We start from the raw sequence: 24,557 nt of genomic DNA on the forward strand, positions 1-24,557 counted from the left end.
AAAAGCTCATGTCCCTCAAAATTATCTGCCTGCATTATCTCTTTCATCATTCATTAATGTGTTCAAATATTTATTGAGTACCCACTGTGTGCCAGGCAGTGTTCTGGGTGCTGGAGTGAATAAGAGATAAAAATCCAGGCAGACAAAAAATACAATAAATAGATGAATTATAGTTAGATAGTGATAAGTACTATAGTACGGTGGAGGAGGAAAATCTGAAAGAGGGAAAGAGAGTGCCATTGATGTGTTGGGGGAGGTGGTCATTTTAGATAAAGTGGCCTGGGAGGGAAGACTTTAATGAGAAGGCCACATTTGAGCAAATTCTGGAAGGAGATGAGAAGGAGCAATGTGATATTGAGGGAAAGAACATTCCAGGAAAAGGCAACAGCCAGTGCAAAGGCCCTGGGGTAGGAGTGTGCTTGACATGTTTAAGGAAGAACTCAAGAGGAATGAGCAACGAAGAGTATAGATGAGGCAGGAAAGGTAATGAGGCTATAAGGGAGTGGGGTGCGAGGGAGGCAGACTGTGTTGGACCTTGGGGGACAAGAGGCTTTGTTACCACTTTAGCTTTTTTTTTTTACTCAGGGTGAGATGGGAAGCCACTGGAGAGAGTTAATCCCCACAGTAATCCTATAAAATGGGAATGATTAACAGGTGAGGAATCGAAGGCTTGCAAAGCTCATGAGCTTGCTCATCAGGGTCACAGATTGTGAGAAAGGACCCAGGTGCTCTGATTTCAGAGTCCAAACCCCTAGTCCTCAGGCCACAGGGCCTCATTTTGGTTTTAACACCCACACAAAGGACATCACAAGAAGCAGGCTCCAGCAGGAACCTAGCAGGCTGCCCTGGCTGGCTCCCCAGGGTGGGTGGAGGTAGGATCTGGGGGGGCCTGGAGCTGAGGGCTCAGGCACTGGATGCACTTGTCACAAGGAAAAGCAGCAAGATGGCAGGGTGTTTGGTTCTTCTCTTCCAAAGAAGATCCAAAGAGAGGAGGGTCCCACTGCAGAGCAGCTGGAGGTGAACTGGGAAGGAGAGGCTGAGCCAGATGACAGGGGGTGGTCTTAAGTGCCAGGCTGGGGCCTGGGCTTCATCCTCCAGGCCAATGTCTTTCAAATTTGGTTGGTTTGTTCTGCTTTTTAGCAGTGGGACTAGATAAAATAAAATATTACATGGGAAGTCCAATAAACCAAGCAGGCAAGGAGAAGCAGGGAGCCTGAATTCTTGCAGATGTGGCCCCTCACTCCCCCTGGAGAGCGGCTGGGGGACGGTAAAGCCCTTGGTGGGGGGGCAGGAACGGAAGGTTGAGGGGAGGGAAGCACTGGGGAGACAAAGGAGAGATTGCTGTGAGCTGAGTTTTTGTCTTCTTCCTTCCTTCTTTTTCTTTCCTTCCTTCTTAATAACTTAGGCAAGAGGCTTGACTACAAGCACGCTAGCCTTTCTGATACCCACTGAAATATGAAAACCACTGCTCCAGGTATACAGGGTTCAGAAGGAAGTTCTCTTCTCCCCCCTTCCTCCTCCTCTTCCTCTTCTCTTCCTCTTTCTCCATGTTCATCTTGTCTGTCTTTCTTTCCTTTTCTTAATATTAGCAAAGCATCCAATACCTACCAAAGAACACAGTCTTCTCAGACATCAGCATCTGGGGCACCTCGGGGTGGAAGCCATGTGTGATGTGCATTGAAGCCTCAGGGCTAATACAGAACCTGCCATAGAGCATGCACTCAATAAATGTCCGTTGAATTATGAATGACATAAGGGATCATATGTAGAATTTTTTAAGTTTATTAATTTCAGACACTCACTTCCTCTATTGTCATATTAAAAGAAAAGAGAAGAAAGAATTAGCAGTATTTTTCAGTTGGAGAGTTGCTGATAACTGATTTTGACATTTCTCAGTCCAAGCTTCTGGTAACCAGCACTGCCTGGCTTCTACGGAATAATGGCTGTTCATATTCTTAATAATGAGCCTACAGTTCTGCAAAACTCTGAATCACTACAGGAGCACAAATTATGCTGCATTTTAGAGCAGCGTGTTGCGTTGTGCCCAACGTATACTGGTGGTGACTTTAATACCTCACTGGAAATATCGAACCAAAGACTGAATGACGGTCAGAGGTGGGTAGAAGGAACTCTTACAACCACAAGGGGAGGGAAGAGGCAGGCCGGATGGTGTTGGACTCTGCTAATAGAATATGCCACGGTCATGATTTGCAAATAGAATACAGCAAGGTTTATACCAATAGGAAACTGGTTAAATAAATTCTGTTCTACCTACTGGAATACCACACAAGGAAGGGAGATAGGCTTATATATATTGACATGGAAAGAAGCCCATGATCTATTTTCTTGAAATAGATTATAAAATAGATCATAATAACTTTTTTTAAAAATTTGCTATGAAAAAGCAGATAACAGAAGATTATGTGTATATAAACAGTTTAATTTTAATTTTTAAAAGTAAATTTTGTGTGTTTTGGGCAAGAGGGGAGAGTTTTAAATGTGCCTAGAAAAATCCAGATGGCTATAAACCAGGACATTGGTGGTGAGCTCTGGGAAGTGAGATGAGAAGGGGCCAGGAAGAGGTAGGCTTTCACTTTTACATACCTTATACATATTTATATTGTTTGAAATTTTTACAGGTATGTAACATTATAAATATATACATCACCAGTCACCCGCTTGTGGGTTACCATTCAGGTGGGGCAACTTTCCATTCACCAACATGTGAATTTCCTGTTTCTTACACAGGCAAGCTCACCTCATTTGAGGCAGGAACAACATTCTGCCTCTGCCCCAACCAGCTGTGTCCTGAGACAAGTCACTTCACCTTTTGGACCTCTATCAAGAGGATGGAAACAAATTTCTTCTACACTTCTTCCTAAGCTCAGAATTCCTGAACAGGGAAGAAACTTTACATAAGGGTCCATTTAAAAACCCAATTCAGCAGCACCTACCTAAATATATTTCCTTCAGGAATCAAACAGTTCAAAACTTTGAAGAAAAAGGATTCCATGTAAATTTTTTTTCAATCCATTGGACTTTTACCCCCAGTGCTGATTTTCCAATAAACAACCATACTCATTTGTGCACACAGCAACACTTCTCCGTTCTCTGATGCTGTGCATGGTTCGTCCAAATTTACCAAGAGCTGCAAATTGCTTTTTCCCCACAGCCTCCTGCTCCATGCATATTTATAACTTCTGTCTTCTTCTGGAAAAAAAAAAATATGGAGTTATAAAAGAGTTTGCTATGGGGATATCTAACCAGCCATTAAGCCAAACAAACTTCATGACAAAGCAAGAGTTACGAAGAGAGAAAAAATGATTTATTTTGAGCCTAATTAAATATTTAAATATCAGAGTGGATAATGTATCAACACCATGAGATTTCATGTAAACCCAAGAAACCAGGAAATTGGTTATATTTCAGTAATGTTTTAATAATAAATACATTTTTAGTTCAAGCCAGTCCAACAGATTGTGTTTATCAGTCAGATGAAGCATAACTAATAAATAGGCCTACTTAAATGCCTTTTTAAATGATTTGACTACTGCATGAAGAAATATGGCCTAAAGCATAAATACGTTAAATTGTCAACAGTGACATTAACGCAGGATTTCCACGAATCTCCACAAAGATGATGTGCCCGGTTCATCACAGAAGGTTTGTGGCTCTTGGGACAATCAGGCCCGGGTTGCACAACCACACCCAGCCAAGACCTCCCTTGCTTGAGGGAAGCTCTGTTATGATGACCCTGCTAGGAAAGTCTAGTCAGAAGTTGTGTTCCATGATCCCTGGCCGTTCTGGGCTTTGGAATAAGAGAAGACGGGTTCAAATCCGTCTCCACCTCCCTCTAGGGCAAGCCATATACACTCCCTGAACCTCAGTTCTCTCTGTAAAGTGGGGATAATTCATACATAAAAACACAAGAAGGTGGTTGCCCATCATGAAAGAATACAGGTAAATCGACTTATCATTGGTGCCCTGGACAGAGTAAGCACTCAATAAATATCAGTTTCCTTCCATCCAAGCAAAGATTCTGTTTCCAAAGCCACTGGATACCAGGGTGCATTTAGGAACTATTTTACACCCTTGGTCTGATGATTTTGCTGAGGCAAAGTGGACTACCGTGTATTCCTAAGTAAGTAGCTCAAGCCCCCAGTCGATCTTCTCATTTATAAGATTGGAATAACGTCTCTTTGCCAGCCTACTGCATAGGGATGTCATGAAGACTGAGATTTTCTATTTCTCTAAGTAATGAGGTGTTCCTACAAGTGTAAGCAGTCACATCACTATGACCATCCCTTCAGATGAAATTGTAGGTACTGCTTAAAATTCTAAGGTGAGAAAGAACCTTGTAGGACACGTAAGCTCTCTTCTGGATTTCGCCATTGGGAAGGAATACCTCCCACGTAACCCCTCACCAGTGGCCTTCTGGGGATGACGGCAAATGACAAACTTTAGGCCAATGGCCAGAGGAGAGAGTCAGGGGAGGTGAGGGTCCTCAGGGTGGCCTGATCCCCCTAGTCCCTGGGCACACATCCTGCATTCAAATGAGCACCATGAAGAGAAATAAAATGTAGACAGTACACAACTTGAGGGCCCAATGGCTTTCGGATACAAAAGGCCCTTTAAGACTTTCAGAGAGGAAACAGCCCATGCTCCTTCTGTGAGGAGCCACCCTTCCCAACCCCTCACTCTCCGAAACCCCAGAGCCTATTGCTGAAATGTTGTTGCAATTTGACTGTTTTTATCTAATGTCCAGCCCAAGACTGACAACATGATACACTTCTATTTTTCTTCCAGAAAGCAAATATAAGGCTTTGCACAAGGGGGGTGGGAGGGGGTACTTAATGTGGCTATTATTCCTCATTAAAACTTGAAGCGCCAGGCTCTACACCCCAAGGAAGCTGCCAGAGGCAAGAGCTGGGAGACGTTTATTGATCAGAGAAAGGCAGTGACAGATAGAAAGAGAAGGGAAATACAGTTGTGTTTTCCCCATCTCTCACCGATGTTTTCCAGGGCTTGCTGTGGGAAGCCTAGACCGTAGCAGGAGTTCCCGTCACATACTGAAAACGACATTTGTCATCCTGGAGCGCCGACTGCTCCTCCCAAATCGTCTCCCCCTCCTTCAGACCAGGAGGGGTGAGATGGGGGTCCTCGCAGCACAGCGAAGCCTGCCACACAGGCAACGGGGCCTCAGGCTCCAGACTTGGCGGAATATTCCTGACTCACCCCTCACCTGACTCACAAAGCAAAAACTCGTCACCTCATTTAATCCTCACGGCAACCCAGTGGGGAGGTCCTCCTTTCATCCTCATTTTTCATGTGAGGAAATTCAGGTTTCGAGAGATTAAGTAATTGGAGAGAGATTAAAACTATTAACTGAGGACTCAGGATGCAATCGAGCAGCCTACTCTCTGAGGGGCTGGGAGTGGAAAGGGTAAAGCGCGCCCTTTTCAAAATGCTTAGGCTTCATCCGTTTTCTAGCTGCTCATGAGTCACAGGGGCGCAGGTGGGAACGCTGAGAATATGGGAGACAGCAGGTGTGACGGACACGGTGGCCCCCAGGAAGCACGAAGTCAATGGCAGGTGTCACGTGCATCCTCACAGCATCCCTGTGAGGAATCTGCCTCCACTTACCCAGGAGGGGACTGAGGCTTCACCTCATAGAGATGGGCCCATGGCCATCCAGGTGGGAGATGGAGTTGCTGGAAGGGGAGACCAGGTCCCACCCAGTCTGGAACCCTTCCCGCCACCTCAGCAGCCCCACAAACTCTTCCTGCACTCCTGGGGGTACCCCCCCCCACGCTGCACTATGTGCTTAGTATTTTATTCAGGGCACGCAACAGCCTGGGGAAGGTGGTGTGTCATTGTGCATTTAGCATTACCTAGGATGAGAGCTTTGAAACTTCCAGACGAATGCACTCATCTCTACTTTTCCATCCTTGTGGTTGTTCACCAAGATTTGGGCATTCTGAGAACAGTCGGGCAGGGAACACGTCGCCCATTTTTACAATATTTCAGGTCTGGAACTGAAAGACTTAAATGAGAAGAGAAAAAAATCAAATAAAACAGAGAGAATATTAAAGTTCTCTGAAAGTTTTTTGTTAGGTTTTGTTTTTTGGGGCTTTTTTTTTGTTTTTTTCCTAAGGAGAGAAGCGTATTTTTCACTTGATTCGGGCAGCCCAGGTAACGAGCAATGCCTCCGGTCACCTTTTACCAGCACTACAACATAATCACTCTGCAGACAGTCTCTCGAGACCCTGAGTTTATTCATCTGAAGCTGGCACTGAGGTTATTTTAAATAACATCTTAATTTCTTCATCCCAACCCACTAGAATTATGCGTTTGCATCTGAAGATCCTTTATGATACTATGTTCTCAGAATTAGCTGTGAGTCAGGAATGAGTCTGCCCCAGAGCTGCTCCATTTACCTGAAATGATGAAGTGAAAATCGCATGTCTAATAATGCATGTCTGAATTGTACTGTTTTGTAAAACTTTGAGATGAAAATCTGTTGAACCAAAGGAACAATGTAAAACCTCACTTTTGAGGGGTCGAGTCCTACTCAGAAGAATATTAAGGGCAGGGTTCTGAACTTACGACAGCCTTCTAAAACCTACTCTTCTGGGGAGGAAGAGGGTTGTGACTTGGGGGCTGGGGGACATGGAAGAGTCCTGGCTGACTGAGAGGGTTCTGGGTCCTGTATGGGGCAAGGGCTGTTACTGTCCAACAAGTCATTACGCTATCCATTTTCTGTGTTTTTTGTTACATTTAACAATTCTTAAAAGTTTGCTTGTTTGTTTGTTTTAAAGAATTCTACTATGGAGAAGGCAAGATGCTAAGTCCATGGGTTTAAGATCCCTTGTATCTGTTTGTTCACTGCTGAATTTTTAGGACCTAGAAAAGTCCATGGCTCTCAGTAGGGACCTGATCAATATTTGTTGAAGAAGATGACACAGATGAAAAGTACATTTATTCATCCGGTCCCTCACTGAGATAGCACACTTGATAAAATAAGATGCCAACTGAGGGTTAGGCTCATTCAGTAGGTCTGGGTTGGGGACTGGGAATCAGAATTATTTTTAACTTTTTATTATGATATTTTCAAAGAGAGAAAAATAGAGTATAATGACACCCATATAGCTATCATCTAGATTAAATTGTTGACATTTTTATCATATTTGCCTCACCAATTTTTTTACTGAAGTATTTTAAATAAATTATATGGACATCACAAAAATAAGAATATTTTCCTTGTGGGCGCCTGGGTGGCTCAGTTGGTTAAGCCACTGCCTTCGGCTCAGGTCATGATCCTGGAGTCCCGGGATCGAGTCCCGCATCGGACTCCCTGCTCGGCAGGGAGTCTGCTTCTCCCTCTGACCCTCCCCCTTCTCATGCTCTCTCTCTCTCTCATTCTCTCTCTCAAATAAATAAAATCTTTTAAAAAAAAAAAAGAATATTTTCCTTGTTAAAATCAATATCATTATACTGCTTTGAAAAATCATGATAATTCTTTATTATTATTTTCTAATACTTAATCCATATTCAAATTTTGCCAATTGCTACAAAAATGTATGTTTCTCCCAGTTTAGTCCTACCAAGATCCAATCCACATTATGTTTGGTTGTTATATCTCTTTCATCATTTATGACCTAAAACAATGCTCCCCCTGCCCCACTCTTTGGCATGATAGTAACTTGGAGAGATGAGGCCAGGCGTCCCTCAGAATGGCCCACTTTCTGTATTTGTAGTGTCATGTAATTTATTCCGCTCATGCATGCATTCCCTGTATAGCTCCCTGTTTGGAGCTCTGGATTACATCCAGGTTAAACATTTTAAGCAAGATATTATTTATGCTGCACGACATTGCAACACATTGTGAGGTGTATCATATCTAATTGAACCATTATCGGTAAACCAGAGCTAGCTAGCTTCCTCCCTCCACTGTAAATTTCCATTTTCTTTTTAAACCATCAGATCATCTGTGGAGCAATACTTCAGCTGCACTACAGCATCTAATTCTCCATCAATATAGCACCTAATGGCTTTATCAACCACAGATGATTCTTACCTTAATCAATTCCTTCATTAGGGGTTGAAAAATGGTGATTATTTTTTCTATTTCTATCATTCATTCTATATTTATTAGCTGATGACCTTTATGAGAGAGAGAGAGAGAGAGGAAGAGCAAGAGAGAGATTTATCTCATCAACTGCTCCTTTTGGAAAGGCAAAGTAAATAATTATTTATCTTGAATTATCACTTTTCAGAGTAAGGAATAGGTGACAAATGGTGTTTTGTTTGTTTTGTTTTGTCTTTGGTTTTCTCTTTTCTGAGTATCATTTTATAGACTTACAGATTTGTATAGTTAGCATGTTTCATCCCATTGCAGTCACTCTTTTTGAAGTTCAAATTTTTCCACTTTTGTCCTATAAGACTCCTCTTTAAATTGGCTCTTTTTCTAGCCCAGCAAGGTATCCCAGGCTCATTCCTTCACCCAGACCCAGAATCAGCCATTTTCCTAAAAAGTCCTGGTTCTTTTCAGTGAGAATGAGAGTTAGAAATCAAAATCTGCTTGCTAGGGGTACTCACTGCCCCTGGATTGTCAATGCTTCTAGGCCCTTCAATGCTTAAAGGTAGGAGGAAATATACATGTGTATATTTTTAAATCATATGTTCATATGGAAATTTCCAATTCAAATTTAACAATACAGAGCTTCGACTTGAAGCAGATGGGAGATTGGAGATTGATTGCAAAAAGGTGGACTGGGCAAATAAGTGACTCTATTAAGAAAAATGGGAGCCAGATTACTCCACGTCAGAGAAAGAAGTAACAAATAAGAGAAAGAGAGAAAACTGGAATGAATCCTGTGATATTAAATAGGAACTGGAGCTATTAAGGTGACCTCAGTTTTCACAATATATTCATAGACATAGAAATATAGATGTAAATTTATACACACACGCACACACACACACACACACACACATATATATATATATATATATATATATATATATATATATATATTCATCTGTCCACTGATATGGCCTGAGAGCAGACACCACAATAATACCAAGCACAGCTAGCACATAAATCTTAGTTTCTAAACATCATTCTCCAGTAAAAGGAACCAGGTATCCTTGGAGAAGTGGCTGATTCCAGGGCTGGGGCAGGGAAAGTCCAACTTTGGAACACCTTGTGCCAGAAAGCTAGGAAATACTCCCAGAATAATGGAACCATCTCAAAAGGACACCGAAGCAATCTTGAAGAGGCTCCTACTAGTCAAATCTGGCACCGTTGGGGCCTCAAAGTAATGATAGTAACAAACCATAATCCATGAATAGAATAGGAAACCATGATATGAATTAATTAATCCAAAGTTTGTTGAGGAACAGGACTTCCAAAGTCTCTTCCCGCCACCTATTTATTAGTCACACAGGGAAAAACAGTAACTATAGGGGACTACCTTGATCAAGTTATCAGAGTCAACATCATCAGTAATGGAACAACTTGAAATTATGAAATGAGAACACACAAAATTTTTGTGATATTTCTCCCAAAATGCACAGCCTGGAATCTGATCATGAGGAAATATCAGACAACCCAAATCAAGAGATATTCTTCAACATAATGGGTCAACAATATTCAAAATCTTCAGAAGGTCATGGAGTAAAGACTGAGGAACTGGGGCACCTGGGTGGCTCAGTTGGTTAAGCGTCTGCCTTTGGCTCAGGTCATGATCCCAGGGTCCTGGGATCGAGTCCCACATGGGGCTCCCTGCTCTGCGGGGAGTCTGCTTCTCCCTCTTTCACTCCCCCTGCTTGTGTTCCCTCTCCCGCTGTGTCTCTCTCTGACAAATAAAGAAATAAAATCCTTAAAAAAAACAACAACTGAGGAACTGTTCTAGACTTTAGGAAACTAAAGAACCTGACACTAAATGTAGCGTCTACATGTAGCAATTGATCACACTGGTTTTCAATTCATACTCATACCTAGCACATCGTTTCTCATTAAAAAACACACAACAGAAAGGAATCAGTTTTCTTTCTTGGACACCTTGAACTTTGAAGGACTGTTCATTTCAGGCTTCTGATCTCTGCCTAGATTTGGCCGGCTTCACTAAGGAAACAAGTCAGTCTCCAAACTTCCTGCTTCCTTTCCTTTGCAGTGGATAGGTGTAGGAGCCCAGCTCCTTCCACAGTGACATCTTCTGGTGCTGCCCAGAGCGAATGCTCCACAACCTGAAGCCCTGCCTTAGCAGCAGCATCTGTCACATTTCCAGAACATTTGGAGTGAATAGAGTTATCATGGGATGCCTCTCTGGTGCTTTTCCTTCCTCCCTCCATGCTCTACGGAGTTGTCCTTCTCACTTCATCTTTGAAATTTCATTACACTCAGGTTAAAGCCCAATCATTTGAATCCGGAAGATGACAAGCATAATGTTCTGCCTTGACTACTGTGGTTCCATTTTTCTACCTAAGGAGGGAAAGTCTTAAACATAAAGCCACTTCTACTAATGATATACCTTAGGAAACCAAATTCTCTTTCTAACAGTCTCCTGCCCAGCTGATGGTCATATTTATTCTGAGAAATATTTCAAATCTCTTTTAGAAGACAGCCATGTTCCTATTACAAAACATTACTATAAAATTGCATGCTAAAAACGCCAGGAGCCACAGCTGTACACAGAGCTGTAATCAGAGAATAGGCACGTTTAGTCACATCATTTGTAAGTTAATTTTAAAACATAGAAAGATTGACACTCTGGTCTTCAAGAAAGTTGTTCTGTGTAATAATAATTGCATTTGTTACTACAATATTCTTTTTCTTTCCTAGTCCCCCAAATATATCTGTACACGTCTATTGGAATAGCAAATCAGTTCTAAACTATCCATTGCTATTTGATTTTTTTTTTTTTTTTTTTTTTTAGTTCAAAATCAAAAATGGTAGCTAAAATTCCAGCTTGGTCATGAAGAATGTTGAGCCATCTCATTTGAGGGCTGAATGAAAGTGAAATGTGAAGAGGTAAAAAGAAAGGAGCACCCCAGCAGAGTGGTTCTGGCTCCAGGCTGGCTCGGAGATGGTGGTGGGGGCCAACAGAAGGCTCTGAGGAGTTTCCCTGTGCTGTCCTGTTCTAGTTCCCTGGTCAGGCAACGTCAAGGGCCACCCAGGACCAAGACAGATGGAGGATGTAAGAAATGGAAGTAGTGAAGCCAACTAACTTAAATGCATAAATCAAATAACATTAAGTTAATAAATTGTACCCACTACTGTCTAATAAAAGAATACACAGTAGAAATCCTAATTTTTTGGCTTTTTTCTGTGATGTTCTAGAAAAAAGACCTTTCCACAATTCAAAGCTGAGCCTGTCTCCTCTTCCTGATGCCCCTTCATGCATGAAAGGTCCTTTCCTGGCTGGTCTTTTCTATCTCCTCCAATCTCATCATTTCTCACTTCTTGCACCACCACATTCAACATACACCGTTAGCTCCAATCCTACTTAAAGTCATGCAGTTCTCCCCCGTATAACAAGTTGTGTACTTTTTTGTTTGTTTGTTTAAAGTTTATCTCCCTTCACTAGAATATAGGGTGATGAGTGTGAGAAACTTGTCTGTCTTATGTATAGCAGCATTCCCAGCATTTGGAATGGTTCCTAGCACCTTAAAGGCAATTTTATGAAGATTTGTTGGCTAGACGAATGAATACTCCAGTGCCTTTGCACATGTTGCTTCTACTATTTAAATTGTCCTTTCTCACTGCCCCCCTGACTTAAATCTTATTTTTCTCTAAAACTCAGTTTAAATATCAATTCTTCTGGGAAGCCATCCATTACTATAATATACCTTCCCTTCCCCACCACACACACAGCTGGCTTTATCTCTCTTCTGAGCTCTCTCCTTACAGTCCTCCTCTGCATGTAAGTCCCAGAAACAGTTGACTGTTCACCAAAGGATTAATACTCCCCTTCCATTGTGTAGAATTGTTGCCAGAAAGTGGCTGCCTAGCCATGGCATTCTGTGGAGAAAATGTGACTAAGCTCTGACAAATGGCTTGTGGGGACCACTTCCAAACCTAGCCCAAAAAACCTTTCTGTGCAACACTCCAGTTGTCTCTTTCTTCCATCTGTTGACTAGATGCCGAGGATCCGGAAGAGAACTCCAAGGCCATGGAGATTGTCGGAGCCATGTGATGACTGCCTTTCAAACACCTGCATGAGTCTGTAATGCAAGAGGGAAATAACTGTCTACTGAGCTGAGTCAAATAGCATTAAGTTAATAATGTTACAGTTTGTTACAGCAACTAGCCCATCCTAACCATCATAGCACACCACTACCATGGTCCACAGTCCTGCCATTGCCCATGTGTCTGTCTCCTTCTCAGTAGTCTGCATGCCTTGTGCCACATCCCCACAGTACCAGGGTCTAGTCCAGGGTCTGGTACCTAGGTGAGGTTAATATGTCTGGCAGCTGGTTCATGACTCCAGAAAAGAAAACAAACTGGACCAAACCTTGGTTTTCTCCCTAACAAACTTTTTCCCATAAATTCCTCTGCCATTTCCACTATAGAGAATTTCTCAAATGTCTGTTTTACCTTAAGCATCAGTTGGACTCCCTCCTCTCTGCTAAGACATCTCACCCATCTTCTCGAAGATCTCTGATCTCTGGGCTTTGTTACCAGAGTGTTCAGCTCTCACCTCTACCCAAAGAGCTCATTGAGGAGAATTACTTTTGAAAAAGCAATCTATGCCTGTGATTAATTCCACCTTTCCCTGGAATGCTTTATTTGTTTTGTTTTTGTTTTAAATAGCACATTTTTTTCCTGTTAAAAATGAAATAAAATGTGCCTAATTTCTCTTCTCCTTTCCGATCCAAGCTGATCATTACTGCTTCTGACTTTGGTGAATTCATTTTGGTGAGCCTTACATTTAATTGGGGTCCTAAAAAACCAAGGTGGGGGGGGCGCCTGGGTGGCTCAGTTGTTAAGCATCTGCCTTCAGCTCAGGTCATGATCCCAGGGTCCTGGGACCGAGCCCCGCATCGGGCTCCCTGCTCCGCGGGAAGCCTGCTTCTCCCTCTCCCGCTCCTGCTCCCCCTGCTTGTGTTCCCTTTCTCGCTGTGTCTCTGTCAAATAAATAAATAAAATCTTAAAAAAAAAAAAAAACCAAGGTGGGAGTTAATTCCATTTCTAATGCAAAGCATAAAATCTAAATGGATTCCAGAATGTAAAACAGAAATGGACTTTTCTGTTCCAAGTTCATGTATGGACTCAGCACATCAAGGAAACCACTTAGATCTGGTGAGAGCATCATTTATTATTAATAATAACAAGAGGTACCATCTCGAGGATCTATGTACCAGACACTATAGTAGACACTTAAACTGCCACCCTCACCACAACAACGGGAGGTAAGAGTTAGCCTCCTTTTGTAGGGTCACCATATAACCTATTTGGAACAATTGAGACTTTGAAAGGAGACGCAATGCATAAGTATGCCAGGACACAAAGCATAAACCAAGATTGGTCCGGGCAAAGCAGGGCATATGGTACCCTACTTGTGTTTCAGCTAAAGAAACCCTAACCTGCAGTACCAAGTGCCTTACCTGGCTGACGGGGTGGCAGGATGCAAAGACAGCTCTGTGTGACTCCAAAATCTGTGCTCTTTCTAGGGCCTTTGTCTAAAGTCCTGGGTGCAGTGGGAGGAGGTAGGAGGGCAGAGGCTGGAAGTGTGGGGGGGTGGCTGATCTGGTTCCATCCACCTGCTTAACCAGGTCAGCCTCACAGGCTGCCACCCCCACTCTTCCATCTGCATCTCCCCAAACTCCAGACCATAGAGAGCCTATGATGGGGACACAGTCAACATGTGCTCACTAATGATGGATTTTTCTATGTAAGCTTTCTGGGAGAAAGAAAGAGAAAATGAGAAAAGAGCAAACTGAAAGAGGCTTGGGGATAACAAGGTAATCTAAAGAGAGTCACCAGGGAAACCAAACTAATGAATGTAGGAGGCTTCCAGACGACCCTTGGATTTTGCTCTACAGGAACCTAATGTAAGAAAGGGGGAAAATATATACTTTTAGCAGAAAGCATGATTTATTTTTCAACCTGTAAGACTCTTTCACCACCCAGCCAATGGTTTCAAGGAATTATTTACCATTGCATATGCAGATGGATTTACATAACAAGGCTTATACACTGTCAAATTTTATAAGATAATACATCTGAACACAGGCTATAATGTTTGAAAGCAGTTTTTTTTTTTTAAAGAAATGTTTGACTCATGCATTTGCACTAACATGCATTGATTTGCTGCTAAAGAAACATGACATGAAATGACAAGTACTTCAACTGAAAAAAAAAAAGTGAAAAAGCAGTCACTCCCAACGGGCATCTTCTATGTCAGCTCAGACCATGCAGCTTGATGGATGTAAATGCGTTCTTCACCCTACAAACAGATACTTGATTCCACTCTTGGGTCCAGCCCCTCAGTTCAGGGAGAGGCGTGATTATTTCAATAGTGAAACCTGCCCAATGTTAAAAATGACTCATGAGGGAAAACTGGTAAAGAAGACACTAGACAGATCTGGAGAAAGGAGAGCGGCTGAAGAAATCTGCCTGGGCGTCAGGGTGGGCAGGGTGGGCTCGGGGCTCGGAGACGGGGCTGGGGAGGAAGAGGTTTTCTGTTTGCCACCTGCACCTACCCATCAGTCCTCATATCCATTGAGTCTCTGGGGTCCCTGAAAAGTCTACACTGATAGAGCATGAGAGGCAGCTACACAAATAAAGTGAGAGGTGCCCTCCCTATACCATGAGGAAAGGAGTGTTCTTATCTCTGAAGACAAAGGGACTCTCACCTGAGGGTTTTATGACCTGTTTCGGGGAGAAGGATGGAGATTAGAAGCTGGGAATTTTCAGCCCTTCTCCTCTACCACCCCCTTCCACACCACGCCCCCCCCGCCCCGCCCATTCTCCAGAGAGGGGAGAGGGGCTGGACACGGAGTTAATAATTGACCATACCTATGCCCCAAAGTATGAAGTTAGGAGAGCTTCCAGGTTGGTGAACACATCCACGTCACATAATACGAGGGTGACACGCTCCAACTCCACAGGGACAGAAGTTTCTGTGCTCAGGATCCTCTCAGACCTCACCTACGTACCTCTTCACCTAGTGGTTCCTCTGTGTCCTTTATCACATCCTTTATTATATAATAAACAGGTAAAGTGTTTTCCTGAGTTCTGTGAGCTGTTCTAGCAAATAATCAGTTCCAAGGGGGAGGAAGTCATGGGAACCTCTGATGTGTAGCCACGTGGGACAGAAGCTGTGGGCCACCTGGAGACCTACTCCTTGCCATTGCATCTGAGGTAGGGGCAGTCTGGTGCAACCGAGCCCTTACCCTGTGAGATGGGACACTGTCTCCAGGGAGCAGGTGACAGAACTGAAGGAAATCGTAGGACCGCAGCTGGCATGGGAGAACTGCTCGCTGTGGAAACCTGCCCATATCTGGCATCAGAAGTGCTGTGGGTGCGGTCGTGGTGTGAGAGGGAAGGAGATACGAGGAGGGCAAGTGGAGGCTTCCTGCTCAGCCCCAGTTCTGGATCTCACCGGTGCCAGGTTGCTGTGGGGCAGGGTTCCCTCTGGTGACCACGTCATCTGCTCACACGGGGTGCCGCCTATGAAACCCTTCAAGTCCCACGGCCCTGATGCTGCAATGACACGGAGGTACAGGCCTTTGGGCAGATGCCTTGGCCACATCTTCCCGCTGCAGAGTCTCCGGGAGACTGGCCGCTCTGTGGGGCTCTGTGCTCTGCGAGCCTCTGTGGGGGTCCTGCGGGGGCTCTGCAGGGGTTCTGCGGGGCTCTGTGGGGGCTCTGCGGGGGCTCTGCGGTGGCTCTGCGGGGGCTCTGGGGGACTCTGTGAGTGCTCTGCCGGGGCCCTGCGGGGCTCTGCGGGGTTCTGCGGGGGTTCTGCGGGGCTCGGAGCTCTGCGGGACTCTGCGGGGCTCTGTGGGCGCTCTGCGGGGGCTCTGTGGGGGCTCTGCGGGGTCCTGCGGGGTTCTGCGGGGGCTCTGGGGGACCCTGCAGGGGCTCTGCGGGACTCTGCGGGGACTCTGTGGGGGCTCTGCTGGGCTCTGTGGGACTCTGGGCTCTGCGGGGTTCTGCGGAGGCTCTGCGGGGGCTCTGCGGAGGCTCTGCGGGGTCCTGCGGGGGCTCTGTGGGGGCTCTGCAGGGGCTCTGCGGGACTGGGGCTCTGGGCTCTGCGGGGCTCTGTGGGCGCTCTGGGGGACTCTGCGGGGTCCTGCGGGGGCTCTGCGGGGCTCTGCGGGGGCTCTGGGGGACTCTGCAGGGGGTCTCTGCGGGGTTCTGCGGGGATCCTGCGGGGGCTCTGCAGGGTTCTATGGGGGCTCTGCGGGTTTCTGCCGGGGCTCTGCGGGGCTCTGCAGGGCTCTGCCTGGGCAGCAGGCCACAGGCTCTCTGCTCCCATCACCTCTCACCGTCTCACGGAGAGTTTTCTTTTTCTGGTCCTTGAGAAGTCACACCTCCCTGCAGTTTCTGGCGAGGAACTTTTACTCATTCTTTAGAAACTTCTCCCTGTTCCTTGAGGTTTAGACTTTTGAAAACCACATTCTAGAAGTTTCCCACACCTTGATATCTCTACATCTCCTTCCCTGTGCTATGGAGCTCAGGACAAACTAACGGCCTAAATGGGGAAGAGACAGAAGTGAATCCCAGGAGAAAAAAAAAATATCCATTAGTATCTTACAATATTCTCCTGCCTTACATTACAACATAATGTAAGAGTTATGCTTTTGCAAACAAAATATTTATATGTTATGGTTTCTTCGTTCAATACACTGCTGGCTACAACTCTGTAATTAAAATTAATACAATCGTCTTACACACTGCAGCCAGACCGATTTCCTAAAGGCAGATTCATCAGATTACTTCGGAGCTCAAATCCCTCTAAAGGCTCCCCTTTGTCTGTAGTCCAGACTCCTGGGTCTGATGCTTGAGCACATTCACAACCTGCCCCCTTCTGTTTTCAACTCTGGCTTCCACGACTCGACACTGCCGTTCACAATCCACTCCCACGTTACCCTCCTGCAGTGCGCCCCCCCCCCCGCCCCCCTGCTGCCTCTCCAAACTGGTCAAACAGAACTCTGGAGTTCATACCCCACCACCCTCAACGACGCCAGCCGGGACCAACCCACTGCAGCCCACATCAACCAACTCTTCCTCCAACCACCTCCTTTGGTGTCCCTTTAAAACCTCTGAGGATACCTTGCTATTTCAAAACATGGGGAGGGGGGAGATCACACGTGCTGGCACACATAGCTGTTAACTAACACGTCCAAGTTCCTCTGCTTTGCACTGGAATTACACCACCTCAATGCAGTCACACGGGTTATGTCATAAAAACCAATGTCTGACCGAGTCCTGGATCAAGAAAAAGTGAGAAAGCAAGGTTTGGTGGGAAAGGCTGGAAAAAGAAAAGGCTCACTGAGATAGATCAGGCCCCTTTAAGAGCATCCCACCCGTCCAGCGCACCCTTCATCTCACAGTTGAGGAAATACCTTCCACCAGCCCCACCAGCACCCCCAGACAAGCTTCCTCCTGTCCAGGGCAAGGCAATACTGCACACACCATACACACCTACTGAGAAGCCTATGGAAGCTCAGGGGCATAATGAGTGACAATGCAGAAATGCCCTAAGTGGGTGATACCAGAACAAACACACTCTGAGAAAGGCACTGAGGAAGAGGGGGAGTTTGCCCAACTGTGTCTTTCCAGGCCTTCACTCTGTTCAGAGTTGTCCCCCGTGGAGCACCATGGACCAGTGACTTCCTTACGAAGCTGTAAGTGGGTAGTTCTTAAATGCTTGTATTTATTGTTTCCTCCTTGGACGTGTTAAGAACAAACTGCTTTTTCTAAGCAGAGGAAAGGTCTCCCCTGAAATGCATCATCTTCTGGGGTGGCTGGAGAAATACCCATCTTCAGACCAGAATCTAAAACTCAGTGGGAAGTCCCTACAAGACAGGCAGCAGTAGCATTTTTCCTTGGCCTTGACCTTGAAGAGCTGAAAGTGTCAAGGAAACCAGGTGCTGACATCCAGGAAGCCAGACTGTGGCCTCAGGGAAGAAAGAAGGTGCCCTCCACAGGGAGGCTGTCTCAGAGCTGGGACTAGGGGACCCCGGAGGACACAGCAGAATGCTACAGGCTACCCGGGTGTCGTGAGACCGGAACCGTGTGAGCTGAACTTTTTATGCCTCTAATATCTACCTCATTTATGGTCTACATTTGCTCTTAGAATTTGGTAAAGTCCTCTTGAAAATGCCAATTTGTCCAAGCTCTGCTGAGGGGAACCAAAGAAAGAGGTTTGTATCTGTTTATGGGTCCAAATTTTCCAGCTCAATCCCTCCACCCTGGGAGCGAGGCCCCATGGTGGCAGTAGCGATCCTAGGATGAGTCACCGCCCTTGGTCCCACCACACGTCCCCATCTGGCAGGTCCCCTGCAGCCCTGTAAGAGAGACCTCCACGTAACTTGGCCCACAGGAGCATCCCCCACTTCCCCAGCTCTACCCACAGGTGTTACTGAAAATAGCCTCACGTGCCAGTACTGTTACCAGCTGGCCTTCGGCAACGTTCTCAATCCAGGATGTAAACCCCAGCGTCCACACTCATTTCTTCCCCCTGCAGATCTCTAGCTGCTACTTACTACGTCTCATTCTTTGTTGGGAGTCTATCTACTCATGCAAAAAAGAGGCAGACAAGCATGAAAGGCGGACTTCAATGCTGTCCTTGGGACTCTGGCTTCAGAGCCTGTCGGGGGAGGTCCTGGAACTACTGGTGGACGAGGGCTTAGCTTCAAGCTATCACTGGTGTCACTGGCTGAACAATATCCCAGGGGCAGGAAAAAGAGGAACACTAACCCTCAGACATGCAGAGCCTGGGGGAGCCCAGGCCCCAGCAGGAGCCCTAGAGCCTCCTTTTCTGGAGATCCAAGTCTTAACTACTATTCCAAAAATAGGAGCTAAAAGCCAGAGGGCTCCCTCGTGGAGTCGAGATTTAATTTAGATAGCACATGCAGAAGGAAGCACGAAATCTGAACCGACAGTAGAAAAAGGGCTAGTATGTTTCTTCCGATACGTGACCCAGACTCTAAACGAGTGAAAGCGATCTCAGCCCCATCAGATTATTAACGTCACTCACTGGCATCGCTAACCGGGCTGTGCTTGCTGCCAGAGGGCTCCTTCCTCCCCTATAAGGAGGAACCTGAGTCTTGGGCTGCAGATAAGTTAGACAAGAGCTACCAGGGGCAGGGAGAACTCGGGTAAGGTCCTTCTGGTACTATGATGCCCATGGGGACCCTCACGAATGCCTCTCCTTCGAATCTGTTGATTTGGGTCATGGGCATAATTGGCTGGACGTGGTTCCTTAATGAAACCTTCTGAAACAGGTCTCGCCTTAGATGTCATTGAGGCCGCCTGCCCTCCCCCTCCCCCTCATCCCTAACATTTTATTGCATTCTCATTAGAGTCACTCCCAGTAACAATAAAACACAGCACTTGTCACTACGTCACAAACCCAATGCCAAGCACTTCAGATGAATTATTTTATTTAATCCTCACGTCACCTCTGAAGTACATGCTATTATTACCTCCTTTTCACAGACGAAGAATCTGAACTTCAGGGACCTTGGGTCATCAGCGCCACAGCTGGGATTCAAACTGCTAGCTTTGCTGACTTTCAAGTCTAAGTTCTGATGCTAAACTGCCTCTCTAGACTACAAGCACAAATGCAGGAACGTGTCATTCATTCATTCACAAATATTTATTGAACAACAACTACAGGCTAGTCTAGAAGATTCTAAGGGCTAAGAGTACAGTAAACAGGCAAGGTCCCTGTTTGTAAGAAGTTACCATTCTAGAGGTTAGAAAACAGACAAGAAACACCTGGTAAAACAAAAAGGATCAATCAGGTGGTGATAAATGCTAAGACTGTAGCAAAAGAAGTGGATATAGAATGCCTAGAGCAGGTGTGTGGCAGGGAGGGAGGGAGATCCCTTGAGTCCGAATGATGAGGGAAGCCCTCTCTTAGGAGGTAACCCCTGAGCCGAGGCCTGCAAGATGAGGGAAGAGAGTCCCAGGCAAGGGCCTAAGGCATGTTTGAGAAACAGAATGGAGGCCCGAGTGGCTGGAGTGAAATGAATAAGGACATTGTATCCGATGCTGAAAGTGAGAATTTATGTCCAGTGTCAGAAGGAGCCAACAACATCTCCTTTACCACTGAATCTACGGCACGGATGTGTTCAAGGTACATGTCATGGTCACTGAATACAGTGCTTGTTGCCTGGAGGAGTGAAAGGGAGAACACTACCCAGGTTCCAGCTCTCAGAAGTTACACAACGGTCTGTCCCAGAGTGGACGGACACCTGACACCGAGTCGCAGCACAGAGTTCTACCTCCCAGCCCGCTGCACACTGGGAGAGCCTGACTGGCTGGCTAGACTCCCCAGCAGAGCTGCAGAGCAGACAACTGCGCGTCAGAGCCCAGCGGCGTGCATGCACCACAAGGAGTAGACGACCAGCTCGTTGGTGCTGGGTGTGTGCGCACGCATGTGCATGTAGGCGTGTGTGTGTGCTGCCCCTCCCCACAAACTACACAATGGCTTCTTTGTTTAGGCTGCCTGCACAATCTTCTCTAATCTCTGGAGGACAAACGTGTATAACATACAGGAGGAGGCCATTTCCCTGTGGCCTGGAGTCTTCATTTCCGGGTGGCAGATCCTGAAGTCATGCTTGATGCTTTCAAGGGATGAGCTGGAAGGGGACTTGGCAGAGAATCACACCAGCCTTGCAAAGGATGAGGGACAATGGGTTTAAGCCAACCTGTACCTCGCACTGTTTGCCTGACTCACGTGTTGCCTTCCTTTGTACTGCTTTTCTCATCTGTGATGTGACATCTGATGAAAAAGGTTTTCTGATTATCTTCAAGCCACAGATTCACTGCAGAAGCAAAGCCCGCAGGTCACTTTAAAGGGTTATCTGGTACGTTTTATTTTGCCAAGAATTTTATCAGCCTATCCATATAATGCTTCTACCCTGTCCAACGGCTCTAGATAGACAGCACATGAATAAGGTCAAAGAGACAACTCCAGGACTAGAGAGACAGTACTATCCTCAGGGCCAGCCCCAAGTGTGACTGTGACCTGAGCGAATTTGGGCCTCCACGCTCTGCATCTTTGCCCCGTTTTCCCTACCATGCGCCCCATCACCACCCTCCCCATGTGACCACATCTGTAGACTACACAAGGCGGGTGCAGGGAGGCTGTACAGCTTTGGAAGCAGACCTAGTTTTACTACTGTCAGCAGTGTGATCTCAGTCGAGCTACTCAGCTTCCATGTGCCTCAGTGACCCAATCTGTAAAATTAAAAGATGAGTGTTGAGAAAATTAACATGCCAAAAGCACCAGAGTACCCAGCTCTGTATATTTTTGGCACTCATCCTTCTTCTTGTCCTTCCCCTACAACCAAATGCCCACGCCCTTGGTTCCCTAAGGACACTGGCTAGCGCAGAAGGAAGATGCTCACAATTCATTCTCACAAAGATGTTAACATTCAATAACAGTTTTATATGTTTCTCTTCCCAGTAATATATTTGTTAAAAGAGTTTAGTCATTTATTTGAGAGAGACAGAGAGCACGAGCAGGGGGGAGGAGCAGAGGGAGAGGGAGAAGCAGGCTCCCCGCCAAGCAGGGAGCCTGATGCAGGGCTCAATTCCAGGACCCTGAGATCATGACCTGAGCCAAAGGCAGACGCTTAACCGACTGAGCCACCCAGGAGCCCCCCTTCCTGGTGATATTTGTGTTCCAACCAGCAAGGTTGAATCCAGAGCAAAGAACTCCTAGTTCAGGAATTGTCTGCTATGTGGTCATACTGGCTGAGGGTAAGAGAGACTTCCCTAACTACGGAACATCACACCACGCCAAGCCTGCAGAAAAAGCAAACCAGGCTATTTGGGGGTTGACCGTGATCTTATCCCCACTTGCACATGGTGCGACCATAGTTCATTTGAATAGAAGAGGCTGACTGAGGAAAATCCACATATAACTTTGGAAGTGAAATCTTAGACAAAGCAAACCTTTATTGACTCCTGGAGATAGATCAAAAATTCATTAACTCGGAAAAGAATAAAAGCCTATTCATGCAGTTCTTGGGCCAGATTCACTTTAATGCTGACTTTAATCAATGTTGTGAAAGCCCAGCCTGCTCTCAGACAGCTAACTAGCCTGCTTTCACAGCTCTTCTTCTCTCTGTCTGGAAAGCTCTTATCGCCCCTTCTGCACCTGGCAAAATCCTATTCATCTTTGAAGGCCTCGCTCAAATGCCATATTCTCTGTAAAGCTTTTCAAAATCTTCATCCAACCATCCAGCAAAATTAGTCACACAATTCTTTCTCTCTTAGTGTTTTGTTCCTACCTTGAGATTAAGGCTTACCACAGTTTATTCACACATCATATTGTAGTAGTTACTGGTTTGTGCTCTGTCTCCCACACCAGACTGTGAGAAAATAGAGGGCTTTACTCATGTTTGTGTTCCTGGGATCATGTACTTAGCCTGGCATATAGTGGGCCCTCAGTAAATGATGGTAGAATTGACTCCATTAACTTTGGGGGAAAGTACTGAATCTCCTCAAGCCTCAGTTTCCTCCTTTATAAAAGGTGACCAAGATATCTACAACAAAAGGTCAGTGTTCAGAGTCTCTATGGCAGATGTGAAAAATTATCTTACACCCAACATAGATCCCTGTACTCACTAGGGATTAGCTCACTAGGAGCTGATTAAATTCATCCAATCAGTAAAAAATACTTAGATACTGTATCTCTAGAGCATCTCAGTAAACAAGATAGGAAATAACCCTGATCTCATGGAGTTTATATCTCATAAGGAGAAGACAACTGATGACTAGTAAACAAATATACCAGGAAATATTAGGGATAGATGTTTTGAAGAAAATTAAACAGGGTGTTAATACAGAAAGTTACTTAGGTAAGAGAGGTGGTAGGGAAAGCTTCTCAGAGAAGGTGATGTTTAGCTGGAATCCACATGAGCAAAGGAATCCTGTGAAGATCTAGAAGAGCACTCTGGGCTCTGCAATAGCAAGTGCAAAGGCCCTGAGGTAGGTACAAGATAGAAGTACTGAGGAGGAAAAGTAAGGTTATATGATGGGATCATTTTGATTTAAAGGAGGAGTAAAAGAGATGCAGTTAGAGAGGTAGGCAAGGGGTGGATCATTTGGATACTTAACAGACTATGACAAAGAATTCACATTTTATTCAAAATGCAATGAAAAAAAATTTAGAGGTTCTTTTTTTTTAATTTTATTTATTTATTTGACAGAGAGAGAGCGCAAGCAGGGGGAGCAGCAGGCAGAGGGAGAGGGAGAAGCAGGCTCCCTGCTGAGCAGGGAGCCCAATGTGGGGCTCGATCCCAGGACCCCAGAATCATGACCCGAGCCAAAAGCAGTCGTCTAACCAAATGAGCCACCCTGGCACCCAAACATTTAGAGGTTCTTAATCAGGGTAGTGACATGAAGTTATTTACGTTTTTAAAAGTTTACTGTAGTAACTGTGTAGAGAATGGGTTGCAGGGGCAAGAAATGGAAGCAGGGAGACCTGTTACTCTTACATGTAGTAGTCTAGAAAGCAGATCCTGACTTGACCTTGGATAATGAAAGCGAAGATGGAGAGGAGAGGATCTGAATATGTTTCAGAGATAGAGCCAAGAGGACTCAGGGATGGAAAATGAGGGAAAGTGAGGAACAAAGCACGATGCAGAGATTTTGACTTAAGCTTCTGGGGGAGATTGTTTGAAAGTACATAAAATATTTTAGAACTATTAGTAGTAGGTATATTTTCCCTAGTTCTCTTGCTAAATACAAATAAAATCTCTGGACATTACTTATAAATCAAATATAAGAAGATTGAAATGTAGAGAGAATGAGGCAACCTCAGATCAACTAGGGAGATTGGGACCCAAAGAACACAGTGGTGAATACCCTGGGCTTTCTTTTTGCCTCATGTATCTCAAACATGTTGCTGAAAAGATCAGCAACCCAGAAACACCAATGGGCACAGACCAAAATAAGGCCCCAAAAGTTTGCCAAGGACCAGGAAAGGAGCAGCCAAACAAGGGAGAAACTTCTAGATAATAGCAGTTTTGCTCCAGACAAATACCACAAAAAAAATCTATGGCTCCACTCTCATCCATACCAGCAAAAGCCAAGTAGGGAGCCTAGGCTCCCACCCTCATGAGGCTGTAATGAGGAGCTCCAACACTGAAGGGGGCTGATATGAGAGAAGGACAAATAGGGAGCCAGGAATTTCATCCCCACTGCCCAGTAACAAGCATGCCAACCCCTCATGATGTCAGTGGACACCACAGAGCAACTGAACTTCTACCTCTACCCAGCAATAATGAGGTGCCCACTCCCCTTCCCAGATGGAATGGTGTCAAAGGAGACCTAATAAAGAATCAGGACTTTGATCTCC

General features: G+C 45.3%; 3 long non-coding RNA genes across 4 annotated transcripts in view; 1 reads left to right on the plus strand and 2 right to left on the minus strand.

Annotated features, from left to right (window-relative positions):
• The window catches only part of LOC144382367 (uncharacterized), a 422,766-nt gene that overhangs the window by 110,466 nt on the left and 287,743 nt on the right, over nt 1-24,557 (plus strand). The window lies entirely within an intron of this gene.
• On the minus strand, nt 1,302-8,933 carry LOC118540250 (uncharacterized). 2 transcript variants are annotated; one of them, XR_004919539.2, is made up of 3 exons: nt 5,892-8,933; nt 2,955-3,210; nt 1,302-1,703 (listed from the first exon to the last, which is right to left on the minus strand). It is a non-coding gene; the product is annotated as an uncharacterized LOC118540250 (long non-coding RNA). The 2 variants fall into 2 exon arrangements; XR_004919538.2 differs by lacking the exon at nt 1,302-1,703 and having other exon boundaries at nt 1,760-3,210.
• On the minus strand, nt 12,210-17,031 carry LOC118540251 (uncharacterized). The gene is made up of 3 exons (XR_013448548.1): nt 16,501-17,031; nt 15,403-15,712; nt 12,210-12,228 (listed from the first exon to the last, which is right to left on the minus strand). It is a non-coding gene; the product is annotated as an uncharacterized LOC118540251 (long non-coding RNA).

The sequence above is a fragment of the Halichoerus grypus genome, chromosome 6 (assembly GCF_964656455.1).
Source record: "Halichoerus grypus chromosome 6, mHalGry1.hap1.1, whole genome shotgun sequence".
Lineage (NCBI taxonomy): Eukaryota > Metazoa > Chordata > Mammalia > Carnivora > Phocidae > Halichoerus > Halichoerus grypus.